At 34.0% G+C, this 14,989-nt stretch overlaps 1 protein-coding gene across 2 annotated transcripts in view; it reads right to left on the reverse strand.

The window, feature by feature from the left end:
* LOC143254387 (palmitoyltransferase ZDHHC6-like) overlaps positions 1-14,989 on the reverse strand; it is a 53,263-nt gene that overhangs the window by 28,288 nt on the left and 9,986 nt on the right. For both annotated transcript variants that reach the window (XM_076509491.1, XM_076509492.1), the window contains exon 2: positions 7,425-7,526. The gene's annotated coding sequence lies outside the window, so the exon portion shown is untranslated. The remainder of the gene's footprint in view (positions 1-7,424; positions 7,527-14,989) is intronic.

Below are 14,989 nucleotides of genomic sequence, written 5' to 3' on the forward strand. Positions count from 1 at the left end.
TAAAGACAAGTATCAGAACAACAATGACTACAACTAGGGAGGAGGAGGAAATGCTTCTTAAGTGAAAGAAGGTAGAAGGAACATATAAGAAATTCAAATGGAGTATGAGAAATGGCATACAGGGCCACATCAAGATCCTAATCCAGTAAATCAAAGGAATATGGAGGAAGGGCAACATGAAAGGAATCGAAAAAGATGAATATAACAGGGAAAGAGAAAAACCTTACAAAAGAAATGGATGGTTTTTGACAGAGTATCCCAACAACTTGATACTGATGAAACAAACAAACCCAGGTCAAACAACCAGGCGAAGAATTGTGAAAGCTTTGGGTTTGAAGGACGTGAGGAATGGAAGCCATGTCAAACAGATCAAATTCAAAAGGTAGATCAACACTTTTGGTAAATGATTAAGGATGAAGGTCTTGTGGTTTGGGGGAAAAAAAGACGACTTAAGGAGTCAGATTCTTGGATGATTTAACAGACTGAAAAAACAAAAATGCGTGAAGATAGAGTTTGGTGATGCTGGGAATAACCACACTTGACTGAGGGAGATGGAGGAACAACTGAAACAGAGGTAAGGGCAGGGGATGTTGCACAAGTAAAACACCAATCAGAGAGAACCATGGCTGAACGATATGAAGCAACAAGCAAGTCTATAGAAGGAATGGTCTAGATGAGGGATAGAACTTTGGATAGAAGTTTAATTGGAGGGTAAGCATTGATTTAAAGTCCTGTCCAATCCTAATTGACTGCATCTACCTTCAGAGCTGATAGGTGTGAAATGGAAGAGCAAAAGAAAGGAAGTTTGTTGTTTTAGTGAGTAGCAAAGACATCAATATAAGGTGTTCCTACTTGAGAACATAACTCCTGAAAGACCTGTGGATGAAGGGACCACTCCATAAAAAAGATCCTGGTTGGGACAAGAAAACAACTGGCAACCAGATTCATAGCACCAGAAATACATCAGTGCCCTGAGCTGGAACATCTGATGCTCATGGATAATCTAATCAGAATGACATGAGCCTGGAGCAATCAGAATATGAAGATAAACATCTGTCATGCCAAATTTAGTTATCCAGACCCCTGGGGAAAAAAGCCATTGAAGTGAAAGGTAGGAATCCATAGTGAAATGAAAGGGGGTTTAGAAAGGAATTCAATTAGGATGTGTCTATCATTGATCTCCAATTGCCCATGTTCCTGAAGATCATCAAAGAGATGTGAATAAAACTCCAGCTGAGAGAGCAACAGTTCCTCAATAGTTTTTGTGTAAAGGTCTTGAATGACTTTGAAAAGATGAACGATTGCAATATGTAACAGGCAAGCTATGTAGGATATGCACTGGGGTTTTGACTTTACCATGAATTATCATATTTACAGTTACGACAGAAAGTGTTCGAACCCCTGCGTTGTGAGTAGGTTTTTCCTCATAACTTAAAAAGTGTCACAATTAGGATAATGAAAGTGTATTATATTATAAATATTATACTAACACACATCTACATAAAGTTGTATGCATATTGAACGACAAATTATATATAAACAAATAACCAAACATAAGAGGGGCAGAAAGTGTTCATGCATATACTTTAATGGTCAGTTGTGTAGCCTTTCATGTGAATTGCTTGGTGCAATCTCTCCTCATAGCCCTCCATGATTGTTTGACAGTACTCAACTGGTATTTTCTTCCATTCTTCTGTACAGAAGGCCTCCAAATCTTGCAAGTTTTTCAGATGATGATGATGAACCCTGGTCTTCAACTCATGCCAAACATTTTCAATTGGGTTGAGATCGGGTGACTGAGATGGCCACTCCAGAATGCTTATATGGTTCCTCTGCAACCAGTATTGTACATATTTTGATGTGTGCTTAGGGTCATTGTCATGCTGGAAGATCCAATGATGCCCAAGCTGCAAGTTCCGAGCATCATTCTTGATACAAGTGCCTAATATATCAACATATCCTTCTTTTTTCATGATTCTGTTGATGCGGTGAAGGCTGCCTACATCAGAAGAGCTGCAGAAATCCCATAGCATGATCAAGCCACCTCCGTGTTTAACTGTAGGGACGGTGTTCTTTGGAAGATTTCATTCCCCCTTCTAACGGAAAATATTGCAAACATCATTGTGGCCGAAAAGCTCAATTTTAGTCTCGTCTGACCAAAGAATACTCTTCCAATAGGTAAAGGGTATATCTACATGCTTTCTTGCATACCTCAGTCGTGCTTCTAAATGAACAGGCTTTAAATATGGAGATCTGTGAAGACGGCATGCTTTGAACCCAGAAGAGCGTAACATGTTTGTAACTGTAGAGGTGCTTACTTCAACCCCAGTTTCCCTTACCAGTTTCTGTATGTTATTACGTGTTAAACGAGGGTTCCTACTAACTTCTCTGAGAACCTTCCTCCTGGTTCTCTCTGGAATTTTGGTGGAGCATTTGGAACAAGGGAGGTTAGCAGTTGATCCTGTAAGCTTAAACTTGGCAATTATGCTTTGAACAGTAGATTTTGGCACATTAAGTTGTGTAGCAATACCGGAAAGAGACACACGAGACTTGTATTTTACAATAATTCAGTTTTTTAAATCACTGGACACTTGTATCCTGTTTGCCATGATCATTGCCAAGCAGATCAGTAAATTTTTTGTTGGCTAAATTTCAATAATTATGAACCTAGTGTCTAGTTCTGGAATGGTATAATGTAGTTTATTCACCAAACTAAACAAAATTTTTACGGGAATATCAGTTTTTTCACACGTTCTGAAATGTATAAACACTTTCTGCTCCTCCTATTGTTGGTTATTTGTTTATAAACAGTTTATTTGTTGTTTAATTTACATAAATGTCAGCATAATATTTATAATATACATACGTCTATTAGCCTAATCATGATACCTTTAAAGTTATGATGAAAAAACTATTCGGGCACAGGGGCACGAACACTTTCTGTCATAACTCTATATTAAATTGTCGTATGGAACTGTAAGTGGAGCATACAAGTCACTAACTGAAAGAAATTTACAGTTGTAATACACTTCAATGTTTATTTCATATAAAAATTTCTGAATAAAGTTAAAATACTTTTTAAATCTCTTATTCACTTCAGTAACTCTCCATTCAAATATTACCAAGTCAGGCTCAATCAATAATAATTTTGAATTCTCATTAATACTACAAGTTTTACACCAAACTTCTAATAGGATACTTACATGCAGCTCGAGCAAGTCATACTTTCTGGACCTTGCACGGGACACACTGGCATTGCTATTCTGTACATCATAGGTTGGGAACTTTTCTCGGGAGACTGGTTACAAATATTTTTGGCAGCAGCACAAAACTCAATTTCTGACTGACTTTCTCTGGCTCAATCCACCTGACTGCAAGTTTTCTACCAGTTCTCTTTAGTATCACAAATAGTTTACATGTAAACCCAGAAGCAGATCTGTCAATTAATTGGATGACATTTTGCAACTCATCATAATTTTTAGAACCAAAAACAAAAATATTTCAATAATTGTATCCATGTGCATACATGTATCCATCTTGTCTTCAGGATATCAATCCCACATCAACATTCCAGCAAACACCTTATCAGGAAGTAGATTCCAAGTTAAAGTAAACATTTCTCAGAGCTTCTTCTCTGCTAGAGTAGCAACAGTTTGTCAATATGATTCTTGTAAACAGTCTCTAATGAAGTTTGCATAAACATTCTCACAACCTTTTCTCTGCCATATCAGTGCCAGTCTGAGAACAACGTAAACCTCTATCTCTTACTATTGACTTTGATAAAGTCTTGGCTTACACTTAATATTCCTATTCTTTCTTGGTCAGGCATCACCAATGTACATTAGCTAATTCTTGCATAATATTTTGTCATAATGGCCTACACATGCAACTACAAGCATATATTTTTTTTTTTTTTGAAGTCTTGTAAGAAATGAAAAATACTTCAAAATACCATAATGCTTCAGAAGGAAAGAGATGGGGATGGAACAGAAGGCAGAAACTATGTGAGAAAACCTATGGAACCCATATATATCTTTTGTGAAATGCTGCCATATGACCAACAGTGAAGCAATATCGTTCCCAATGAACCAGAACACATCTGTTATGTCCACAACAATGCTAGCTTCTGGTCAAACAAGTGCAGAAAATATGGGAAAGGAATGAGAACACCTGGATGAAGGTAAAGGGTCAGATGTGGAAGCAGGAAACCAAGACAGGAGAATCCTATGAGGGAACAGGAGGAAAAGTTAACTGCATGGCCAGGGACAGTATGGAAGAATGTAATCAAGACACATCAATCAGAGATTATAAGGAACTTGGACAACCTCAAAAATGGTTTTGTGTACAAATGGGGCCTAACAGAGATCCTGCAGAAAGCAAATGGGAAGTCCACCCTCAAGTAAGGTATCTTTCCTTAAAATCCTACCAAAGCAACAGCCAGGAATTGAGAGAAAGAGCTAGAGATTCAGAGATTAATTGGAGGAGGGAAAGATAATGTGAAAGGAAGATCAGGGTAAGACAAATCCTGGAAAATTGAGCTTGACTAAAGTGGATCCAACCCCATAATTCAAGTCTCACAGAGGAAGGAGAGGATCCAAAAAAGGATCTGAGGTTCTATAGTAAACCAAGTCATATTGGACCAATAAATAAGGGGAAGGGGTATACTTATGCCCAACTGTTAATAGAAAATCTCTGAGAAAGAGCACGTATGTCAGGTAAAGGAGAGAAAATATGACAACTTGAAAATGGAACTTCACCCAGTAAGAAATGTGAGGAACCACAGGCCATAAGGGAAATACTTAAAACATGGCCTACTTGATTAACCAGTTGCAATAAAGGAGTAGGAGGTGAAATTTCCTGACTGGGTGTAGAAGATGATGGGCAAAAAAGAAAGGTGCTTGACACCCTCAGAAACAGGTTCTGGTGGAAAAGGAGAATTCATTGGCTGAATGTAAGAATTTAACTCTGTGTACCTAAGCTTGTCTATCACATCACACCTCAAATTCAAACTAAAAACATTTACAATTTGAAAAGGAGAAATTAAATAAATTCTAAATTGTGTAAACAAATGAAATTCAAACAAAAAACAACAAATGTCACAAGGAAAAATCGTAGTTACACTTGAAAAGTTTAAATATATGTCTAAGCAATCATGTCAATCAAGAAAGTGGGAACTGAGCTGGAATACCAGAGGGAAAAGCTGCACCAGTATAGATAGAAGAATACTATTGAAGGAGAGTAACAATATGATATGTGCATGTTGAGAAATGGCAGAAAAACTAATAGGGTGTAAATACTGGTGTGCTGATGGCAAAAATGTTTTTAACAATGTTTAGAGGACAAACAAAAATCAAGATATCTTTGTGTGAGAGGGTAAGACTATTTTTGAAAAAAAGCCATAGCTCAAAGTGAGCAGTTCAGGTTATTTCATTGAAAATAAGTGTTTTGGTAACAATGAAACTTTGCATTAAAATAGCTATTTTATTCCCAAAGAAAAACAACATTGTGGATTAAAAAATGATATGAATGAATATAAATCATCGGAGTTTACTGACAAACAGTAGAAGGATGGCAGCAACATTAAACATTTCACATGTGTGTACAGTAACAAACATTTGTTTTTAAACATTTTGAATATACATATTCCATATTCAGCAAGCTATATTGAACATGGTAAATTCTTAAATAGAAAAGTTTAAACATTTTATAAAATAGAGAATAATAGGATGCTGCTACCTACAACATTCTGGCTGTTTAAGGGTTGAAAGACAGCCAAGAAACAAGAAAAAAGTCTGACAATGGTATACAAGTGTTCAGAACAGACTTAACTCTAGTGAAGCTGTGCATTATTTAAAGTTAGAAATTTATTTATAACAGATAAACTTAAAATTTCAATGCCAGATGATCTAGATGATACAACTTTGAAATTCATAATCAAGATGGGGGATGGTTGTTGTTTCTACTATATGTGCAAATTGTGAAGTCTTTCACCAGTTTTGTGTCATACTCCCATATCCTCACTGCCTCACAGATGTAACTGGTGTATGGTTTTGTCAATGAAAGTGGCATTACAGCCATCACATGTATTTATGAATGATCTTGGAATGCACAGGGATAGTTAACAGATCTTTAGATCTGAATAGATTTTGTATTTTAAATGCTGATTTAAATATCATTTGTAGTTGAATTTGTGGATAAAATGTTTAATTACTTTCAAAATTTGTGATTTCACTATGAAACTTTGCTTATCTAAAAAAAGGTGGGTGGGAGCTACAAGGCTTGTGCCTTGCAAAAAAAAAAAAATAAATAAATAAATAAAGAGGGCAGCACTGAAAAAGAAAAAGCTATTTATGTAAAAAGAAGTAAAGTATAGTATTGTAAATGAAGACAAAGCAGTGCTTTTGAATCTTGTTACAAAGTTCTCTAGGTTTTGGGAACCATTTCTGTCAAAAATAAATTGAGGTTTCAAAATTTTATCTGTCCTCAAATAGGAACAGGTAATAAGAAAATTTAAGTTTAAGGGTGGTAAGCAAAACTTTAGTCCCTAAGCTATTGTACCTTTACTGTGTGCACCAAGTAAACAATGCTGAAGGTAAAAATAAACTTGCAAAAATCAGTGCAAATTATGTAATGTTAGTTAGGCAAAACTGGAAAGTTAATATAACAAAAAATAATAAATATATACATAGTACTATGAGACTTAAGATACTTAGACTAAACATCTGTAATTTCATGTTATAATATGTAGTCATTCTAGCCCATAAAAGCATAATTTATATTTATTTTCTAATTTTTTTTTATGATGATTATGAGGTTGGTTAAATGACAGATCCTACACAGTGAGAGTACAGAAAACATTATAAAACCTTACTGAAAAAACAAATGTTTGTAATGTATTTAGGAGGTTCTAAGAGATTACACAAATACTATTTGATATTTTTGGGACAAATAATGGTTTTTCATGACAACAAAAAATCACTTTGCATTCGGACTAGTAATGAAACATTATTTTCACAAATAAATCTTTAGTAAAAATATTTCATTAGAAAATCTGATTTTTTACATACAAAATACTTGCAATCTTTACTAAAATTCTATCAAATTTTGTAAAGATACACATGCTGTATCAAAAGTTATAGTGCAAATACTTAAGGTGTACAAATCTGCAGATAAACTTGTGAATGTTATATTGAGCCTGTAGTGAAAGGGTTAACATTCTATTTGTGCTCCAAGCAGGTTTTCCAGTTTGTGTGTTAATATCGTTAATTAGATTAAGTAGGTGGTTATAGTTTGTTCATGATACATTATTTCTTATTTTAAAATGAAAGCTTCTAAGCATCATTTTTTGATAATTCAAAAACTAGTTACAATATTTCTAAGCCAACTCTTAATGTCTCTTTACATAGAATAGTTTCAAAACTTACCTGTGTTTCCAACTATATTACAGAAGTTGTATGTATGAAAATATGATGATAAGTTTTCATTGATCTTCACATAAATGGCATCTATTCATACTCTGTCAAATCCTGTAATGATTTATAGTTATCTACATAGGTTATGCAAATAAATAATATCAGTTAACAGCAAATACACCAAATTCTTTATACTTTATTCGAAACTTGATGTCATGAAGAGAAACTTTGCAATATGCAAATAACTTCCACAAAACCAAACAGAGAAATGAACTATCACCTAATGCTGTTCGACTAACAAGTCTGTTTTCTTTGATGCTCATTCTCTGACCAATTTTAAGAAGGGATTAGTTATATAAAACAAACTGACTTAGCATAAGTATGCAAGATGCAACTAGTATCAACAAGTACAGTGGAAAATTAATAACTGTCATGATCTACTGGCACAAGTAATCAGTTTCTTGATTTTTAACAATGAAATTAAAGTACATGCTAGATATTTTTGTGTTAAAAATTAATATACTTCACCAATATTCTTTCGTATATGAAAATATATGTATGATATAAAACATCATAAATGTCTGTATCTTGAGCTTGTTTGCTCTTTTTTTATCTTCTTTGCAATTATTTGCTTGACTCTAGATCAATACATACTTTGGATCAATACATAACAGTTAAGACTGTCTCTGGCTAATCAGTTTTCTAAAAAAAATTATATGAAAGGAATAGTGATTCTAATACTGTACTACTCAATAACATCTTTTGTTAGTTGAGTTCTTGCATAGTAAGTAATGGTCATGTGATGGTCAAACTTTACTACATAAAACAGAAGTGTTGAGAAAAACAACAAAAACATACTACTGGTCCTATAACTCAATAATTATTGGTAATGAAGATCACAGATTCCAGTAGTAGTGTTAGTTAATATCCTCAAGCATGGCATTTGTCAACAAGAAAAACTTATGTTTTTAACAATGGAAATATGTCTAATAATGAACTATAGTATATCTGTCTAAAAAATAAGGATGATAAATATACAAATGTATAAAAGAAATCCAACACTTTTGTATGTTACTAAAGAATAAAAAAAATAATAATACATAAAGGATGTTAACAATATGGGGGGAAACAACACACGAATATAGTCTTTCACACTACATTGTCAAGACTTACTAAATAATATATGACAGATAAAATGTGTTTTCAATGCAGGATGGCCTAGAGAATAATATAATCTGTCATTTCACCTTTCCTTATATTCGAGATTAAGAAAAATTCCTCAGAAAACATGTACATACTGACACTGTCTGTAAAGAAATTTTTATGATTCAAACAGCAAATAAACAATGGATGAATCCAGACTTGACAGGTGCTTTCTGATAAATAAAATGTAATAAAAAAAAGTATGATTTCAAGTGAATTGTATATGCCCCTACAGTTGGAACTAAAACACATAACAACAGAAGTGTTAAGAATTTGGTCCATTAAGTTATACTAAAAAATATTAATATTTCACGAAATTTGCAAATTATCATTTTCCAAAACCAAATATGTATTTCCAATAGATACTTACCTCCTCTAACAAGATTATATATTCTCATTCAGTGCTGCCCTCTATATGCAAACTCTTATGCATGCCAGAAATCTTTAAATTGCAAAATTCCAACATGTCTTTCATACAAATCATTATTTTTATTTCCTGGGCGTAAAGTGGCTAGAGCATAATAGACCATGCTCGGTAACTCAATTACATCCAAAACCACTTTGCAGAGTACCAACATCCACATGTGGGTATGATGAGGATCATACCATTTCCACCTCAAACCCAAGAACCAGAAATTAAGACTCACTCTAATTCCCAGATTAGCTCTGTGCCATTGATTTAGAAAATAGACATCTGGTATTGAAAAGATGTCTATTGCATGGATTCAACTCTGGCACAGTCCAGGACCATCTGATGACAATAACATCCCAATAATTAGAGAACAATGGATAAAAATTGTTAATCCCCCATATCACCACCGTGATTCACAACACAGATGAAGGAAATCAAGGAAGGAAAATAGACAAACTGAACTGCTGAAAGGACTTGCATTGATTGGTTCACTTTACTCCAAAACCTCCTCTTGAAGTACCAAAACCCATGTGAGAATAGGATGAGGGCTTCCAATCAAAGGGGTGAACTGCATTTTGATATCCCATATTGGTTATTGTGAATAGGAGGATATTACAACATCTACACTTACAGAACACCAGTACCCTACACTCTGTAACTGAATGGTTGTTGTGTGGAACTCATTCAGCTCAATCTTTAGAACCTCCTAAATACATTACAAACATTTGTTTTCAATAAGACTTATATTTTATGTCATTTTCTATAATACAACTATGTGGGGTCTGTCTGTCACTTGACCAACCTTCTAAACATCATAAATAATTAGGAAATAAATATAAATGCTTTTTTGGTGCTAAAATGATTACATATGATAACATGAAAATACAAATGTTTAATCATAATGCTACATATGTACATATGCTGCTGACCAAAATCTTCAGGAAGGGCACGAAATTGTTAAAGCACCCCAAGATGGACAAACCAAAAATAAGAATAACACTGAGGTGTATCAGTACTGATAGGTAAGCATTGGAAACATCCCTTTATGCCACTCACAACATAGGAGAAAATGAACATCTAGGTGGGAAAAATAACTCCATGATGAACTAGGATAGTGATATGAAGCAGCTGATGTGTGATAAATTAATTAACATCTGCCAATCCCTGGTTTTCTTGGGGACAACAAAAGGCAAGAATAAAAACCCCTAGAAGTATGAGGAACAAGTTTGATTGTTGGCTGCAAGAGCAATATCCAAACTCCTTCTGAAAGACTGATTGGTCACAGAATCTCAAAGAGGAAGAAAAGAAATGTATAAGAAGAAACCAGAGGTGGGAAAGAAATGGGAATTGCAGGCATATGAGGCTTCAACAGAGACAAATTGGCTACAATAGTTGTTACAATAGAATGTTGATGGACCGACATCTCCTGAGGCTCTAACATATATGGGACTGTATCAAATATATAATGTCTCAGAAATGGGTCCAGATGTGAATCCCTAAGATAAGTTAAGGGTAAACAGACCTAAGTCAAAATGACATCACAACCTATAGTCCCAGCAACAAAGAAACCAGGTATTTAATGCCATACCCAAATACAAAATGTAGGCTAAAATGGAGGAGAGAAAAACAAGGATATCATCAGAAAACCCCACAGAATTTCTGTGGAGAGCATCAGAAATGAGGTGTGAAAGAAGGATACTCTTAAAGTAAGTAAAGGTAAGAAGCAAGCAAGGATACTGGCTATGTGTAAGATAGACAGGATTCAGGAGCCATCCTCCAAATAGGTAACAAGCAACTGAACAACTAATGCTCTAAAAATGAATAGACAACATGACGATTGGATAAGGCAAAGTATCAGAAGTTCTCAGGGGTCATGACATGCTAATCCCCTCATACAAATGCAAAACCAACTGATCAGCATGAACTCAAATATCAGGGGAGGGAGAAAAATCCTGATGGTTTAGGAACATTGTTCAGGTAATATGGAATGCAAGGTAAGTAAGAAATAGGTGACAGGAATAAAGCATCAAAAACATGAGACAAAATCCATGAAGACTGCATTAGGCCTAAGAGACTACTTAAGCTGGGAATGATCTGCAAATTCTGGAGATAGAAAAATATGAATAAAGTCCTTATCAGCCAGCAAAGGCTCAGCTGTTTCAGTAGGGATCTTGGAGATGTCTGGAGGTAAAGGTAGAATCATGTAACATTTGATTTCCCAATGTATAAAAGCAGATAAATTCATCATAGGGTTGTCTGCACCTGAGACCTCAGAAAAATGCTAGTTGTTGGTATAACCCCTGAAGTGGGAATGTTAACTTTGAATTCACAGAAAGGTTTCACTAAACTCAAGTAATGAAATAAAGCAACTTGAATTAACTGATAAATATGAATATAAGAATGAGGTTAAATAAAATAAGTTGAAAAATAACCACTTCATGGGAAAACAAAGTCAAACATACAGCAATAAACAAACAAAAGACCATGTCCGAACTCAAATGCTATCAAACAAGTGATAGCTCAGTGAAGGAGTGTAGAGGGAGTCACATGCAACATGTGTGCATATCTTTCTTCTATTAGTTAAGCGGTGACACATGATGATTTGCACGAGAGATACATTAGAATCTCACAATTTCAACTGGGTGGAGTGGAAGGCTTGTGGCATGCATAAAGAAAAAGTGCATATATAGGGCAGCCCTAAATGAGAATAGCTAACATTGTGAGAGGAGGTAAGTACCATATGGGAATTAACAGATCTTATTTCTGTTTTGTAAATAATAATCAATTACTAAATTTATTAGTTTAGTTAAATAGATAATTGTATTTAAACTTCTTGGATAACCAGATGACATATAATTACATTGAATATATGTATCATTTTTAGTGGAAGTGCTGGCTTTGTGACATTTATAAAATTACAGTTAAGGAACTGATCTAAGCAACAGAAACGAATGTCCATCTGATGATTATTTGAATCCTTGCTCAATATACTGTACATCTTCTAATATAATGTAATTAATTTAAATTATAATTTATATTATCAAGTTAACTTATAACTTCTATATCACTTAAGTTTCATACACACTGAAAAAATAGACCAAAAATGTAATTCATAATGTCTATGTTCCTACTACAATGTACATAAGCATATCAGCAAACCTATACTTACTTAAATTTGAATTTAGTTGAATGTTCGTAATTTAAAAAGTTACGTGTTCCTAATAAAAGTGTATTGTAATGGTATGTTTGACTCTTGAACATTAATTGTTTTGAATTTTTAATGTCAGAGTAATCATAAAGTATGTAATATTGCTATTATTCTGTAAAATAACATTTTATATTTTTTCATTATTTCTTTTTCTCAGGGAACCTAAAATGGCAAAAAAATATGTACAAGAATTACTTATTCAAAAATATTTGCAGTCTGAGACATTTCTATGAATAAACTGTCATTCAGTATCAATATTCACTAATTTTATAATGATAATTCCATTTCATAAATAGCAGTTTTATACATCATTTAATAAATTATCATAATTTTTTTCTTACTGTAGTTACAGGCCATAAATAAGATTTCATAATTACAAAAAAATTTCAAAAGCATAATATTTCTTCTTGGGGAGGGACAGTTGTTTATATTTCTTATCCAATAACACTGAATAGGTTTAATAAAATGGCTCTATTCAGAATTCTCAAGGAAATAAGTATGTCAGTTGTGTACATATATGATATTTCAGAACTGTCAAAACAGCTGTCCCTTATGCCTCTTCTGTACATACATGATATTTCAGAACTGTCACAACAGCTGTCCCTTATGCCTCTTCTGAATGCTCATCTGACCCATACTCACCTTTCTTCAGTAAATTCTTAACCTGATTTTAAAGTTATTCCAAAGTAATTACATGATGAAGATATTAGCTTTAAAACGTTGGAGTGCTTGAAAGTTGCTTCATTATGGACAAGTTCCAAACTTCACATTCTTTGTGTTGTACAGTATTTCAGTGCTGGATCATTGTTTAAACTCAGAACAAGTGATATTTCAAATATTGTAGAATAACATCATAAGTGTTTAAATACAAAAGCACTTAGGAAGAATGATTATTACATAGCTAGGTTTAATGTTGTGATACATGAAAAGTTCAGGAAAATGAAAGGTTAGTTAATTTTCATAGAGCTAATTTTGAGATAATGAAACAAAATTATTCATTAGTGAATTGAAATACGAAATTAATTGGTAATGAGGAAAAAAACTGTGAAATTTTAACAATAAGTTTTTCTTAAGATGCAAAGGTTTCTAAAATTAAGAAAAATGAAAACACAAAAAATCACATCTATCTGGCTTTTGAGAAAATCTGGGATATGTATTACAAGGAGTTGTAAGAACTTTAAATTGAAGGATGAATGGAAGATTAAAAAAACAACTACTGGAAATCTACAAATTTTGTTAAAACAGAAGTTATGAAATCCCTAAAAACACCTCATTTTTAATGATAAAACTGACAGGAAGGTTTTTTTTTATATGCAAATTCTTAAAATAGGGATTGAATTCTTTAAGGATGCTGATTACAAGATTTTCACTGAAAGCTGTACGATGACTAAGAGTTTGAGAATTTTATTCTTTCTCTTTTTTTACTAAAGAAAAGCCCTTTTCAATGGTACCTCAGAAGACATTCATGGGTGGATTAGTACCATACACAGCATTACTGAAAAAAATTTTTATTGCCAGATCTCAAACATTTGGTGTCACTAGGATCTGTGGTAATTAGCTGAAGCAGAAAATAAAGAAATGAGCTGATGATGAAAAAGCTTTCCAACAGCCATTTTAAAGTCTATGGTGACCGTCACCTCTCATCATAGCCAAAGAAAGTTCACATACTAAAGGCAGCAGAAGACATGTTTGAGCATCTGTCTCATGTAGGAACAACATTTTGCATACTATTGGGAAGTTAACATTTTCTTAAATCAGGAATGCATTTTCAATAATACTTATCTCCTCTCACACTACAGCTGTTACTTGACTGCTAGTTTCCTTTCGCCACCCACCTAAGTATTGGTCTGAATGTCTCTCCAGTCTTTTATTTCCCACTTAACTGGTACTGTACATAAGGATCTCATTCAGATAATATTATCATTTTTAAATTGACCCAATCCACATTATCTAAAACTGACTCTTAGAGAGGAGGAAGACAATATTAACTTTCTAAACATGTTTACCTCCTGTCACACTAGAGATAGAATCCCACACTGATAAAATATAGTAGTCAATGAGGGAATTATCCATATAGAATGCATCTGTACAGATAATGAGTGTACCAAAACAAGATTGCTACCTTAGTAAGAGAATGAACCACATTCATAACAGGTATGGTCTTCACCCAGAACCTAATTTATGCACTGTGAGTGGAATTTGACATGGTCCATCTTCACTACAGACCAGAACCTGACCAGGTAGTTGAGGTCCATAAGTCCAACATCGCTGGTTAGGGTAGTTAGACCCCTATATGTATTTGTCAGTGGATCCCAGACCTGTAGCTATAGTGATGCATTCTGAGTCACCAGAATCCCAAGCAGTTTACATGGGTTTCATTGATTTTCGTAAGGCCTTTGACTTGGTGCTGTATGACATGCTCTGGATAACAATGCTTGAGATGGGATATCCACCACATCTGGTGAAATTGTTGATCACTTTGCATAAGAAACAACATGCAAAAGTTAAGGTTGCTGGAGTAATATCAGAGGAGTTTATAGTCAGAAGAGATGTCAGACAAGACTGTGTTTATCACCTTACTTGTTTAACATCTTGGCTGAAATGGCAATGAGAAAATTGTTAGATGGAAGCACTGGTGTGGCCTGTTGCAAGGTATGGTTGTGAAACGTGGACCCCAAAAAGATAGATGAGAAATGCATAAAAGAATTTGAAATGAAAGAACTGAGACAGATTTTGCAGGCTTCATGGACAGAG

The sequence above is a fragment of the Tachypleus tridentatus genome, chromosome 6 (assembly GCF_004210375.1).
Source record: "Tachypleus tridentatus isolate NWPU-2018 chromosome 6, ASM421037v1, whole genome shotgun sequence".
NCBI lineage: Eukaryota > Metazoa > Arthropoda > Merostomata > Xiphosura > Limulidae > Tachypleus > Tachypleus tridentatus.